Source organism: Microtus oregoni, unplaced genomic scaffold (genome assembly GCF_018167655.1).
Source record: "Microtus oregoni isolate MIOR12 unplaced genomic scaffold, Mior012 000045F_ref0000178, whole genome shotgun sequence".
In the NCBI taxonomy this organism is placed as follows: Eukaryota; Metazoa; Chordata; class Mammalia; order Rodentia; family Cricetidae; genus Microtus; species Microtus oregoni.
The window spans coordinates 13,239,707-13,255,546 of NW_024543219.1; positions in this window are offsets into that span (position 1 = coordinate 13,239,707).

Genomic DNA, 15,840 nt, shown 5'->3' on the forward strand with positions numbered 1-15,840 from the left:
CCTTTAATCCCAGCATTTACAAAGCAAAGGCATTGGAATCTCTGATTTCTAGGACAGCCAGGGAAACCCTGTCTCAAAAAACAACAATAAAAGCCAAAGAATATCTTTCGAGATTGTAGTGCTGATCAGTGCAACTATTCAAGTATGGAAGTAGCAGGATGTTTTCCTCTGCTTGTCTGGATAAATGGGCTTGCCCAGCCTGTCACTCATGGCAGACATGGGCTGGTTGCCATTGAGTAGATTTGACTGATATGTGCTCCATAAAGGTTTTTTGTAACACTTTTTTTGAGATTGTGGTCTTCCATTTATTGAATATTGATAAATTTGGTGTGTTTTACAGCCTTATGCATTTTGTTTTGGTTTTTTTTTTGGTTTTTTTTTTTTTTTTTTTTGGTTTTTTGAGACAGGGTTTCTCTGTGGCTTTGGAGCCTGTCCTAGAACTAGCTCTGTAGACCAGGCTGGTCTCAAACTCACAGAGATCCGCCTGCCTCTGCCTCCCGAGTGCTGGGATTAAAGGCGTGCGCCACCATCGCCCGGCCAGCCTTATGCATTTAACTTCAGCTGCCTGTCCTGTGGTTTGAAACATACACATTGGTACTGTGAACTTTGTAAGCACCGGAGGTTTTATCACCTACTCCTGTATTTGCAAACAAAGACAAGTGTTGCTTGAAGTAGTAATTATATTTAGAAGTAGGCTATGGATGTGATACTTGATATTTTTAAGGTAAAGTAGTTTTTGTGTGTAATACCTGAAAGCCTTTTTAAGAAATTTACTTTCGCCGGGTAGTGGTGGCGGCGCACGCCTTTAATCCTAGCACTCGGGAGGCAGAGGCAGGCGGATCTCTGAGTTCGAGGCCAGCCTGGTCTACAGAGTGAGTTCCAGGACAGCCGGAGATACACAGAGAAACTCTTGTCTCAAAAGAAAAGGAAGGAAAGGAAAGGAAGGGAAAACTTATTTTCATGATTTCATGGTTTCTTCGTGTATTTTCTTCCTGGGGCCCAATTCTAGGCTTCTCCCCAAAGTCTAGACCCATTAAGTTCCTGTTTGTAGTCCTAAAGAAAGCAAGGGACTGCAGTTCCTGCTTGCATGTGACTTGCAGGAATTCCACCTGATTGCCTAGGACTGCCCCCACGGCTAGGCCACTCTGTAACCAGGTTATCTCTTCCTGAAGTCAGGGGACCATCCACCCTGCGGCCCGCCACCCTCACTCTTATAAACTGTTACTCCTTTTCCTCTGTCACACGTGGTGAGGGTCACATTAAGGTTAATGAGGTTGACCCTGTCATGGGAGTTAGCCAGCCTTACAGCTCCTGTGTGAGTGAGCTGAGAATGAAAATTTGGGGAAAGATTGCAGTCTTTAGCCTTTTAAATTAAATTTTAGGGTTACTTCTGATATTCTGTATGCCTGAACGTGCCCACCTGAAATCTGCTAAGAAATAGTGAAATTGAAATGTAAGACCGCCCTGGGGTGAGCCCAGGTGGTTGACTGACTTTCTCGTTGTGAGATAGCATTGCTCTAACAAGCACATGCTAAGTTTCCTGGCCAGGCAGGTCCCTTCACCACCGTGCTAGTACTCCTGACTGGTCACCTCTCTGCGGTAGACGCCTAGAGCAGGACTCAGTCCTAGCATGAGCACGTTTATTCACGTGACACACAGTAGAATCTAGTGCCACAACTATGGGAGCCATCCCCTGAAGTTTATTTCTGTGGTATTTGCATGTTTTATTTGCTTTTATATATATATATATATATATATATATATATATATATATATGTATGCTCGTACCTGCGTGAGTGTGTACCTGTGCAAGCCAGAAGAGAGCATCAGATCCTGAACTAGAGTTATAACTGAACGACCTGATGTGGGTGCTGGGGATCAAACTCGGGTTCTCTGGAAGAGCAGCCAGCGCTCCTCGTCACCAGGCTGTCCCTCCAGCCCTTACATATCTTTTCTTAATTGAGTGTATGAAGCTGTTTTTCCTGATACCCTGTGGTGCGCTGGCGTTCCATAGACTTGGGAAGAAGTACTTGCCCATAAATTCTTCATAGTGGGAGCAAAGTGAATATATTTAGGTTGTGAACCCTGACTCCTGGTTGAGATTTGCCTGAATCCTAACTGCAAGTCCTAGGAGTCACGGTGTGATAGAATCTTAGACTATCCAGCTTTCTAGCCCCACTGAAGTCTTGACTTTGTATAAGCTGTAAGGACGCTAAGGGGTTGAGAATGGGGGTTGGGGTGGTAAAGCTCTCACCACCTAAGCATGAGGAGGATCTGAGTTGGAATCCCTAGGACCTAGAAAGGCAGTGTGGAAATGCATGCTCTGTAATCTCATGGAACCTACTGGGATGTAGTAGGATACCTGGAACCTTGTGGGCCTGCTACCCCGGGACACACAGCAGCAGCTAGGCCCAAGAGACTTTCAAGATGGAAGGTGATGGACATCCAAGCTTGTCCTCTGACATCTACGTGCGCATGACACTCAGATACATTTACACACGAATGCATGCACACAAACCTTAAGGCACTGGGAAATTTAAGTTTGTTACTGTGTTTGTATTCTTTTAAGCGTCATTTTATGTAGCAGTTATTTAGGCTAGTATTGCTTAAAGATGGTTTAAGGTAGTTTTTAAAGGTAGCTTTTGGGGGGCTGGAGGTAGCTCAACAGTTAAAGAACTCTGATTGCCCATCTAGAGGGCCTGGTTCAGTTCCCAGCACCCATGTAGCAGCTCAGAACCATCTGTAACTCCTGTCTCAAGTGTTCTGATATCCTCTTCTGACTTCTTTGGGCACCAGACACATAAAAATAAGCAGTTAAAAGAAGAGGGAAGCTACTTTAGAGCTAAGATCCAAGTTTAACAGAAGTGAGGTAAAAGCCAGGCAGTGGTAGCATACGCCTTTAATCCCAGCACTGGGGTGGCAGAGGCTGGTGGATCTCTGAGAGTTCGAGGCCAGCCTGGTCTACAAGAGCTAGTTCCAGGACAGGCTCCAAAGCTACAGAGAAACCCCGTCGGGGGCAAGGGGAGTGAGGAAAGCCCCCAAGGCCATCCCTCAAGGCTGGAGTCAGCGGTCCTGTCAGGGAGACAGCCTGCCAGCTGGGTTAGCCACTCTGCTATGCACTAACCTTTTGTATGGTTCCTTCATAGACAGTTAACTTGATGTTTGCCATGCGCCATTCTGTCTTCATTTTGTCCTTAGAGGACCTTGTATGGATGCCAAAGCTCTGGGGATGCTTTTCAGGGAAGAGACCAGAGTCTGGAGCTTCTTCCCGTACTACCCTCACGCTCTGCTTCCTATCCTGGGAGCCAATGGTAGCTCTCTGCCTGCCAATCAAACCTTTGGTCACTGTAACACCTTGGAAGAGAAACACCGCCTCTGCAGTTCACATGCAGGATCCCACTTAGCGCCGCACGTGAAGACAAAAAGGTTCTTGCCTTGTTTATAGATGAGAAAATGAAGGCTCTCACAGATCCTGTGTTGTGGGACCAGGATTAAAGTCCTGGGCATGACTGTTTTAAGATTATGTCCTAGTAGGATGCTGTTTTCCAGAGGTGAGTTTCTGTGTTCTGTCGCTGCCTTCCTTGGCTGCCTAGTCTTGAAGAACTCCCACCAGCAGGTCAGTCCATCTAGTATTTAGTGAGTACCACACCTTGCACACATCCCTTTTCTGGGTTTCGTTGATTATAGAAAGCATTGGTATTGAAGCGCATACTGAGTTGCGGTGCCTCTAGTGCCGATTTATAACCAAAGCTGTGTCTGTGAAGACAAATAATGCTCACAAGTATCGGCGTTGAACGGCATTTAAAACGTGCATCTGAGAACAGCGTATAAAAGGCAACAAAGGGTCAGACCCACTTGTTCCAGTCCTTAGTCACCAGTCCTTAGAAGCGCAGTGGATATCCAGGGCTAAGGGCTAGGCCAAAGGTGACCTAGCGGATGGAACGTAGACCACAGAGGACAGTTCTGCCATATGGCTCGATGATTTTTCATTTCATCTCGCCAGTACAGGACGTACTAAGTAAAGACGTCTTAATGGTTGCTGAATGACACACTGACACTGCCCAAATGTTTAAATAACAATTTTTATTAAGCTTTTTTTTTTGGAAAAATAATTTGGCTTAATCATTCTAGAACTTTAAAACAGTTCCATTAGAAGCCGAAACAGTGTGCGTACTTCCACTTTCATTACTTCACTGGCTCCTGGTTGGGGTTTGCCTGAATCCTAAATGCAGGTCCTAGGAATGGTGTCACAGAATCTTGGAATATCCAGGCTTCTAGCCCTACTGAAGTCTTGACTTTGTATAAGCTGCAAAGAAGCTAAGGGGAGTGGGGTAGTGGTGGTGCACACCTTTAATCCCAGTCTTCAGGAGGCAGAGGCAGTCGGATCTCTGAGTTCGAGGCCAGCCTGGTCTACAAGAGCTAGTTCCAGGACAGGCTCCAAAGCTACAGAGAAACCCTGTCTCGGAAAACAAAAGCAAAAAAAAAAGCTAAGGGGTTGAGAAGGTTGGGGGGTGCGGTGTAAATCTCTTGTGACCCAAGGATGAGGAAGAGCTACATTGGGATCCCTGTAATACAAATCTGACAGAACCCAGAAGGCGACCCTTTTTGATTCAGTAAGCTACATAACTGCTAAACACAGGCTGAGTTTATTTCAGACTGAGTTGTGCGGAGATTTGGAACAGTTGGTCACTTCCTGTGCTTATCCATAAGACAGTGTCCGCAGACTTGAGAAGAAAAAGGTGGAACATTCTTCCCTCTGGCCAGAGATCACTGCTGCGTTAGAATAACCAAAGTAATGTCTATCTAATATGCTGCATATCATATTAGATTAAAAATTAGAGTGCACTGTACGGAAGTGATCATATATGCCTGTCTGGAATAATTCAAAACTTCATTATTCACCTATACCTCTACTTTGTATTCTCAAAGCCATCTTTTTGCTGGACCTGTAGTTCACATGTGTGAGGCCCTGGCTGCAGGTCCCAGTACTAGGGAGAAAAGATCCTGTTTGGTGGGGCGGGGGTGCCTTGAGTTTTGGTTTTTTTCAAGGTAGGGGCTCACTATGAAGACCAGGCTGGTCTTGAACTCAGATCCTCCTGCTTCTGCTTCCCAAGTGCTGGGTTTAAAAGTGTGCGCCACCACTGCCCAGCTGAACGTATCCTGTTTAAAGAATGAGTTTTAGGGTTATCCTAAGTGTAGCATGTGCTCTCTGTCTCTCTCTCTTTCCCTCTCACAAACACACTATCCACACAACCAGTGTAGACTGTTTTCATGGTCACCTTGGGAAAAAAATGCCCTTCCAACCCATTTATGAGCATAGAAAGTGAACTTCATATATAGTAGTTAGGATACTATTCATTCTGTTGCATAGAAAACTGAGGTAGGGGCTGGAGAGATGGCCCAGAGGTTAAGAGCACTGACTGCTCTTCCAGAGGTCCTGAGTTCAATTCCCAGCAACCACATGGTGGCTCACGGCCATCTGTAATGAGATCTGGTGCCCTCTTCTGGCATGCAAGCATACATGGAAGGAATGTTGCATACATAATAAAAAAATCTTTAAAAAAAAAAAGAAAGAAAACTGAGGGAAAATAACCAAGTCATGCTTTGCAGCCGCATTCTCCTTGATAACTCATTAGCAGAGTATATTCCGGTTGAGACGCAGTATTGGAAGCCATACGTGTTAGGATGGACAAGCTTATAGAGAAGGGTGGCTTGAAATCGGCTGGGTAGGAAGTTCTCATTTCACTGGGTGTCCGTCCCTCAAAAACACCTGTGTTCTCAGTTCTGACCTTTGGTAGCTGCCACACGCAAATAAGGCCCAGTGTGCGGTAAAATCGCCTCTCGTTTCCTCCAGCCCTGAGAGTTTAATTGGAGGGAAGAAGGGAGGTGCCGCAGAGTTTCTCCACAGGACCCCTCAGAGGCCCGGAACAGCAAGGCATTAGCTGCCTCAACATCTTTGTCAACTCTAGAGCCTGTGGTCCTCAGGAAGAATCAAATGTCTGAGTTGTCACATTGATGTAGTCCTTAGGCTGTCTGCTGTATTCCTATCGCTGCCACGGCCATCTCACGGTACCGGGGCAGCGTTCTCACACACGGGGAAGCAGACTGCCGCTACCATCTCATGGTACCGGGGCAGCGTTCTCACACACGGGGAAGCAGACTGCCGCGACCATCTCACGGTACCGGGGCAGCGTTCTCACACACGGGGAAGCAGACTGCCGCGACCCGACCATCTCACGGTTCCGGGGCTGTGGGAAGCAGACTGCCACCGCCATCTAAAGGTTCCGTGGCAGTGGGAAGCCGACTGGCTTTGCTTTAGGCTACTGTTGGTGTCACAGTTGACCCCTTCATACCCACCATTTACTCTCTACTCTTTCCTATCTGCAGCATCTGCTCGTAGAACATTCCAGAATGGTTAATTGTTCACATAGACCTCTGTGTAGTGAATGACATCTGTTCTCACTGCAGACTGCATGTGTCTGTGACATCAGAAGCAGCTCAATGGTGTCGATTTGCATGCAAAGTGGCACCCCACGCTCCTCCAAGCCTGGCTATCCATTAGCTACCAGGGTCAGGAGAAGCCTCTCACAGGCTGAGCATCGGCAGTGGGAGGAGAGGTTTGCAGCCAGGGAGAAGTACAGAGGACCTGAAGGCTTTGGTGTGATGTGCCGTCAAGTGGGTTGCGGCTGTACATAGTCACACACTCAACTCCTATGGTGCTCGTCTGTACACCTGGCATGATTTTAAAAAGCGTGTGGAGAGCCGGGCGGTGGTGGCGCACGCCTTTAGTCCCAGCACTCGGGAGGCAGAGACAGGCGGATCTCTGTGAGTTCGAGACCAGCCTGGTCTACAAGAGCTAGTTCCAGGACAGGCTCCAAAGCCACAGAGAAACCCTGTCTCGAAAAACAAAAACAAAAAAAACAAACAAACAAACAAACAAAAAAGCGTGTGGAGGTGATAGAGATGATGACCCAACAGCTAAAAGCACTTGGCCACTCTTGGAAGGATCCAGATTGAGTTCCCAGCACAGGATAGGCAGCTCACAACCATCTGTGATTTTGGTCCCGTGGACCTGGTATCCTCTTGTGACATCTGCAGGCACTTGGGGTCATAGAGTCGTACAGGCACCCATACACACACATAATAAAGTATATGGACACTTAATTTTGAAAAGAACCTGTGCATATCTGCAATCCCAGTATCTAGGAGGATCGTTAATCCTGGTTTACACAGCAAGAGCCTGTCTCCAGAAACAGTAAGTCACACCACAAAGCCTCAATTTCTCTTGAACTGAAAAGGCAAATAAACACCTTCAGTAGTGACTGACTGTTGAGCAGGCAGTAGTAGCCTGAGTCCACGCCAAGGATTGTTCTTTTACTTTAGTTGCTTTAGTCAGGCACTGGTGGCACACGCCTTTAATCCCAGCAGAGGCAGGAGGATCTCTGTGAGGTCGAAGTCATCCTGGTCTACAGAGCGAGTTCCCGGACAGCCAGAGTTACACAGAGAAACCCTGTCTTGGTGCTGGAGAGATGGCTCAGCTGTTAAGAGCATTCCCTGCTCTTCCAAAGGTCCTGAGTTCAATTCCTAGCAACCTCATGGTGGCTCACAACCATCTGTAATGGGGTCTGGCGCCCTCTTCTGGCCTGCAGTCATACACACAGACAGAATATTGTATACATAATAAATAAATATTTAAAAAAAAAAAGAAACCCTGTCTTGAGGGGAAAAATTTAACTGCTTTAGAAAACAGTTGAATTTAAGAATATAAGCATACAGGTCTTCTCCCCAGTGATTCCCTCAGCCTGGTGTCCACTACCACCCACCAAAACATGTTCTTCAGGCAGAGCATAAATGAGTCATAATCCAGTTTGTCACACCCAGCCCTGGACAAACGGGGAGACCATTGTGAAACAGTCCAATCTGTCAGGCGTAGTGTTGGAGAGACCAGAGACTGGATGTAACCCCTCAAACACAGGAAACAATGGGGTGATGATTTTCTTTGCCGTGTTAAGGTAAGTGGAGGAAAACAGAAACCGCAGCCAGAACCATCCACCTGGTTTAACCCCTGGTCTCCCTGCTAACGGGATAAATGCCATTGAACGAGCCTCTCCGCGCATTACACCCTTCATTTGTCCTGCTTCTAAAGCTCAGGCTGCAGCAAATTCCTAACTGCGTGGAGTTCTGAGAGTTAATGAGCCGCATGACCCGCTGAATGCCAGGTTTTATGTGAGCTTTTCCTGAGGCCTGGAGGGTGTTGCTGCCTCAGGCTTGTAGAATGTCGAGCCAGGGAAATAAGTGAGAGCAGAGCCTCTTGTCTGGTGTGACGTCACTCGCGTGGGAAACAAACTCACCTGACGACCCTCTATTGCTCAGCTACTGCTTGTGGCACTAATGAGTCAAACAGCCTCTGAACAACGTTAACACTTTCTCATCAAGTCCTCCACGCACAGAAGTGAGGCGGTCAGAATGGGCCCTTCAGAAAATCCCGTTTCAGGGAGGGAACACTTTAAACTGCTTAGTCCCTGCCCTTGTTCTCTGAATCAAATCCATGTGCTGTTGGATAGGAGAGATAGACCGGAAGCACAGGTCCAGGTGTGGATTTTAGGGCGATGGGACCAAGCAGGCAGATGCTCTGTCCAAGGACCCACCAAGTCTACCAGAGCCATTTGATCTGAGTGGGGGCATTCCACACAGACCAGAGACTGGCGCGGTGCCTACGGCTTTCCCTGCAGCATCCCCATAAAATCAGCAGCTGACATACAAGCAGTTACACCATCCTTTCCTGCTGGGGTTGGGAAACGCAGGAACTATTCATCCAAGTCTCAGGCCGACTAAAGTGCTAAAAATCTGAAGCTGAGACGAGCTGGAGTCCAGTTCTTACTAAGACTAAAGCCGGGGGATAGGAGCCAGGCCAGGACAAGATGAAAGGAGGAAGGGCAACAGAAAAGAGAAGGTGGTCTTTGTGGCCCGTCCCTGTCGTTCCAGCACTCTATAGGCAGAGATAGGGGGAGGGGATCACCATTTCAAGGCCAGACAGATGAGCAAGTCAGGGTACACAGAAAGACTTTGAAGAAAACAGACAGGTCGCAGGGATAGCTCAGCAGTTTACAGCCGGTACTCTTCTGGCATAGGACCTGAACAGGGTTCCCAGCGCCCCTGGATTTACGGCACTGTAACTCCACCTCCAGGAGGCCTGACACCCTCTTCTAGCCTCCGCATTGCACTTCTGTGCACAGATTCATCCAGCTAAGCCAGCCTCATACCAGAACCTGAGATCCTCCTGAATCAAGTGCTAGGATTATAGGCAAGCTTCAGTGCACCCAGAAGAGCAATCTTTCCGAATGTTAAAACCCTAGATACCGGGCTGGAGAGATGGCTCAGAGGTTAGGAGCACTGATTGCTCTTCCAGAGGTCCTGAGTTCAATTCCCAGCAACCACATGGTGGCTCACAACCATCTATAATGAGATCTGGTGCCCTCTTCTGGCATACAAACATACATTGCAGGAATGTTGTATACATAATAAATAAATAAATCTTTAAAAAAAAAACCCTAGATACCTATGGGCAAAATAATAATTTTGATCCATACTTGATACATATTAAGTGTTGGGGGCTGCAGACCCCTGGCCCCTTTGCCTGCTGGAGTGAACTGAGCAAAACAACTTGTTTACCTGTGCCTATAGCTGCTCTGAGCACACGACCTTGATGGAAAGAGAGTGGGTTCTGATGAGGCCTGCAGCTGAAAGAACCTGAGAGCTGGGGCGTGGCTATCAGTTAAGAATCCCTATATAAGCTTGCCTGGAGCACAATAAAGTTGGCATTCTTGTATCAAGGATGACCCATGTCCTTGTGTCTGTCTATCTATGTGTGTTTTTAAGTCTCCATTCTAGTTCCCAGCTCGCGTTCCATCCCGTAATGCAGGCATTACAATTAAGAGACTAAAAATGTTATGATTAATAAAAGGGAAAAAAGAGACTAAAAATGGATTATATACCTAAAAGTAAAACTTCTAGGAGGAAATAGAAAAGTCTTTATAACCTTAAGTTCTAATATAAGAACTACAATAAAAGATAAGGACTGCTATATAGAGAAAACTTGTCTTGGAAAACCAAAAAATTACATCTGCGTGTCATAGTGGTACACACTTCTGATCCCAGCACTCAGGAGGCAGAAGCAGGTGGACCTGTGATTTTGATGCCAGCCTGGTCTACAAAGTGAGTTCTAGGACATCTAGGAATACACAGAAGCCCTGTCTCAAAAAGAGAAGAAAGGAGGAGGAAGGAAGGCATGAAGACAGACACGAAGGACTTTTTGGCTCACAGTTGGAGGAGACACAGTCCATCATGTTGGAGAAGGCATGGAGGCAGGAAGGTGCGGCATCTTTCGTTTGGTGTCAACAGGGAGAAATGACAAAGTTGGTTCTCAGCTCCCCTCCTCCTTTTCCTGCAAAGTATTATACTAGCATACCCAGGCCATGCAATGGCGGGCCCCACATTTACAGAGGATCCTCTTCCTTTGCTTAACCTAGTGGAGACAATTCTTTGCAAATATGCCCAGACACCTGACTCTTAAATTTCTAGATCCCTGTTAAGAGTTAATATTAATCATCACCCTGCCCGTGGTAAAGGCCTTCAAAAGCAGCTGAACAACCCAAGCACAGTAACATACAATTTTAATCAGAATACTCAGGAGGCAGAGGTAGGTGGATCTCTGTGAGTTTGAGGCCAACAACTTAGCTTGCTTTTACCTTGCACATATCTGAGAGATCCATGAGCAAGGGCTTGGGCTGGCGCTGAAACCGAAGCGGTCCGGTGACTTGTTAGTGACTCTTGCCTCTGTTAAAGTAGTTAGTCAGGATCGCTTTCTGCACACACCACGGCTCCTGATAGACACCTGATCTCATCATGAGAGAGGCCCAAGTTTAGCTGCCATGGCTGGGCGCAGAGCAGACGATGCCTATGAACACCGGCTGAACGGTCGTAGACTATGAATGAGACATCAACAGACCTCCATGGGCAAAAAGGCACTGGACACCTGTCTGTGCAGAACAGCGCAAGCAAGGATGCCTGTGTGACTCACCTGAAGGAAGAGCTTTGGAAGCCCACATTGAGTCTGTCTGAACTCAAAAGATGTCCACCTTTTTCCTGATATTTTTGCCCAATAGGCAATGAATAATAACTTTTAGCAGGTGGTATTGGTTGCTTTACTCTTTATTCTCTTGAGGCTCCCTCCACCCAGCTCCCAAATAATCACAGACAGGCTTATTCTTACTTACGAATGTCCAGCCTTAGCTTGGCTTGATTCTTGCCAGCTTTTCTTAAATTATCCCTGACAACATTTGCCTCTGGGCTTTTTCCTTTCTGTATTTCTGTACATCACTCTTATTCTGTGTCTGGGTGGGTGGCTGTCTGGGTGGGTGGGTGGCTGGGTGGGTGGGTGGGTGGCTGGGTGGCTGGCTGGCTGGGTGGGTGGCTGGCTGGGTGGCTGGGTGGGTGGCTGGGTGGGTGGGTGGCTGGCTGGGTGGCTGGGTGGGTGGCTGGGTGGGTGGGTGGCTGGGTGGGTGGGTGGCTGGGTGGGTGGGTGGCTGGCTGGGTGGCTGGCTGGCTGGGTGGGTGGCTGGCTGGGTGGCTGGGTGGGTGGCTGGGTGGGTGGGTGGCTGGCTGGGTGGCTGGGTGGGTGGCTGGGTGGGTGGGTGGGTGGCTGGCTGGGTGGCTGGGTGGGTGGCTGGGTGGGTGGGTGGCTGGGTGGGTGGGTGGCTGGCTGGGTGGCTGTCTGGGTGGGTGGCTGTCTGGGTGGGTGGCTGGGTGGGTGGGTGGCTGGGTGGGTGGGTGGCTGGGTGGGTGGGTGGCTGGGTGGGTGGGTGGCTGTCTGGGTGGGTGGCTGGGTGGGTGGGTGGCTGGCTGGGTGGGTGGCTGGGTGGGTGGGTGGCTGGGTGGGTGGGTGGCTGGCTGGGTGGGTGGCTGGGTGGGTGGCTGGCTGGGTGGGTGGCTGGGTGGCTGGCTGGCTGGCTGGGTGGCTGGCTGGGTGGGTGGCTGGGTGGGTGGCTGGCTGGCTGGGTGGGTGGCTGGGTGGGTGGCTGGCGGGCTGGGTGGGTGGCTGGCTGGGTGGGTGGCTGGGTGGCTGGGTGGGTGGCTGGGTGGCTGGGTGGCTGGCTGGCTGGCTGGGTGGCTGGCTGGGTGGCTGGATGGGTTGGTGGCTGGGTGGCTGGGTGGGTGGCTGGGTGGCTGGGTGGCTGGCTGGGTGGCTGGCTGGGTGGCTGGCTGACTGAGTGGCTGGGTGGGTGGCTATGTGGGTGGCTGGCTGGGTGGCTGGGTGGGTGGGTGGCTGGGTGGCTGGGTGGGTGGGTGGCTGGGTGGCTGGGTGGGTGGGTGGCTGGCTGACTGACTGGCTGACTGGCTGACTGACTGGCTGGCTGACTGAGTGGCTGGCTGACTGGCTGGCTGGGTGGCTGGCTGGGTGACTGACTGGCTGACTGGGTGGCTGGCTGGGTGGGTGGCTGGCTGGCCTTTGATGTCCTCTTCCCCTTGTTCTCTAATTGCTCCCCCTACTTATCCTCTCTGCCTCCCAGCCCCGCCTATCCTTGCTCCTGCCTCACTATTGGCCATTCAGCTCTTTATTAGACCATCGGGTGTTTTAGACAGGCAAAGAATCACAGCTTCACAGAGTTAAACAAATGCAGTGTAAACATAAGTCACACACCTTAATATTCCCCCACAAGCAGGGAAAATAGATTAGGGTTTGTTGGTGTAGATTTCAGCGAGCATGAAAGTCATGCTCCTCAGAGGGGTTGCCAGTGGCATATTGCCCCACTCAAGCAAATAGCCCCAACCCAGCCTGTGCAGGCAACCCTAATTAAATACAGCCACACACAGAGAGACATGAAAGGAGGAGGGTTTGGAGGGTTGGCTTAGCGGGTAAGAGCACTTGTTGCCCTTACGGAGGCCCTGAGATGCATACAGAGCCCATATGTTCAGTGGCTCCTGTAACTCCTGGCTCCAGGTTCCTGCCCTGTCTTCCTGTAATGATGAACACTTTCCTCCCCAACTCACTTTGGTCATAGTGTTTCATCCCAACATCCTAAGGCAATTCTGCATCAGGAAGCCTCAGTCTTCGGTCCTAAGACCTTCAACTGACTGAAAGAGGCCCACCGTCATCGTGGAGGGCAGAATGCTGGATTCAGAGTCTACTTACTGACTTAAATGTTGTTTCAAACTCTACTCAGCTTTACTAAAGTTGACTTTCCTGAGCAATCATGGCATTTCAAGTAAGACATAGGTGGCAGTCATCAACAGCATACATTGTTCAAATGACGCTGCTATAGACCACGAACACCAAGAATCCACTACGGAATCCATGAAATTATTTGGTGCTCTGATGAGGCAGATTTAGGGCAAGCATGCTGTTGAACGTTTTGCACAGCTACGTGACTTTCAGGAAATGAAATAACGACAGTTATCCTTATGAAGGTCCACTGTCATCAAGCAGGGAATGGCTGCTCTTCTGAGGCATGCCATCTCAGTGATGTCATATCGAAGGTCAGGTCCCTTTCCCCTGACACAAAACCAAATTTAGAAAATCAGGTCTGCCTTACTTACTGTTCTGTGGAGATAAAGAGACACTATGACCAAGGAAACGCTTATTAAAAAGGCATTTAATTGGAGCTTGTTAACGATTTTAGAGATTTAGTCCATTATCATCATGACGGGGAGTGTGGTCCAGGCAGGGGTGTGCTGGAGAAATTCTGAGAGCGGCCCCTGATTGGAAGGTAGAGAAAGAGGCTGGGCCTGATGTGGGCTTGTGAAACAGTGACACCCTTCCTCCAGCATGTCACACCTTCTAATCCTTCTCGAATTGTGCCACTCTTCGATGACCAAGCATTCGGATATATGAACCTATGGAGGGCATTCTTTTTCTTTTGGGGGGGCTTGGAAAGGAGAGAGAGCTAGGCTCTCGCTGTGTAGCCTTGACTGTCCTAGAACTCACTGTGTAGACCAGGCTGGCCTTGAACTCCTGGAGATCTACCTGCCTCTGCTTCCCAAGTGCTGGGACTAAAGGTGTGTGCCACTAGCACCTGGTATGGCGGACTCTCTTATTCAAACCACCACAAAGACCAGCGGGGTTTAAGGGAGTTGAGATAAGGACACAAAACTGGATCTGAGTTTTCCCACACCACAAGGTGTTTGGGCTACCGTGGATATATGTGCCATCAGGGATCCTTTCTGGGAACCAGGACCTCAAAACTAGTAAGGAAAGGCACATCCCCCAACCTCCCTATCCAGCTCGGGAAACTCTGTGTTAGAGGCACCTACTTCCCCTCCACTAAAAAAACTAAGGAAGTGGTCTGCTTGGTGGTGCACACCTTTAATCCCAGCACTCTGGAGGCAGAGGCAGGTGGATCTCTGTGAGTCCGAGGCCAGCCTGGTCTACACAGAAAATTCCAAGACAGCCAGACCTAGGGCTACTTTAAATAAATAAATAACACATAAACGAATAGATAAATAAATAATACCAGGAAGTGTCCTGCATGCTGACATCATAACATAGTTTAGGGGAAGGTAAAATGAAACCCAAAGCTTACGTAACACTGGGATTTAAAATGTGGTTAGGCGCCAGCATTATGCACTTCCTCAAAATGCACACCTTCCACTTGGCATCTGCAGCACCTCCCGTCCTCTGTGCCTGGCCTGGGTGGCATCTCCATGTTGGGCAGGGTTACTGCCATCCCTGTCAGCATCGGCTTCGCCCTCCTCCTCTTGGGACACCCTTGCTTCTTTCTTTGAAGGAGCCGTTTCAGGCGTGGACTCTGACTTTGGAGGGCAGGGTTAGCAGACAAGCCTGAGGGTCATCTCTGTGGTCCATCTTTTCTTGTCTTCACAGGGCTTAGCCTCCCCTCTAGCTTTCCCTTTGTGCGTGGCAGCCACTCATCAGGAGCTAGGTACTGGGTAGGGTGCGCAGTACCTACGGCTTTGGTCCCTCAGGGGTGCTGTTGCTGCTGGGTTTTGTTGTTTTGCTTTGTTTTCTTCACAATTCCATAAAAAAAAAAAACTGGGGCTGGAGAGATGCCTCAGAGGTTAAGAACACTGACTGCTCTTCCAGAGGACCTGAGTTCAATTCCCAACAACCACATGGTGACTCACAACCATCTGTAATGAGATCTGGTGCCCTCCTCTGGCCTGCAGGCTTACATGCAGACAGAACATTGTGTGCATAATAACTAATTAAACTTATTTAAAAAAAAAATTGTCTGGGTCTGTTGGGGCTTGCTTGCACTTCCAGGACTGGGAAGAAGGAGGCAAGAAAAGCAGGTGCTCATGGTCATCCTCAGTTACTTGGGACCCTGTGTCAAACAGCAGCAAACATCAATAAAACCATCATAATGAATGGTTTTTGTTCCAATTTAAGGTATGTTGTTATAGTTGCAATTCTTGTTTATAATAGAAAATGGATCATTTTATTTTACAATAGGCTGGTATTGTATGAAAATGAATAATGGAAACCACTTAATTAATTAATTAAAATAAAATATCTTCAAAGCAATGGACAGATGTGTTTGATCAAACAGCTGGACACCATTGCCTATCCATGCTGACTCGTGAAATTATCCGTCACAGGTTTTCTTGCTTAAAGAGGAAAGGGCAGAAGGAAACAAAAAAAAATGGTTTATTCAAGGTTGCTAATAACTTCCGGCTGGGTGTCCCCAAGGGAAAAGTCAGCCAGTCCAGTGAGCTGCAAATCCCTGCCACAGCCGTGCAAGTATAATACCGGTCAGAAGGGGGTGCTGTCTCCTGCCTGTAACTACCCTCCTGGGAACCATCATGTCAGGAGATGTTGATGATGCT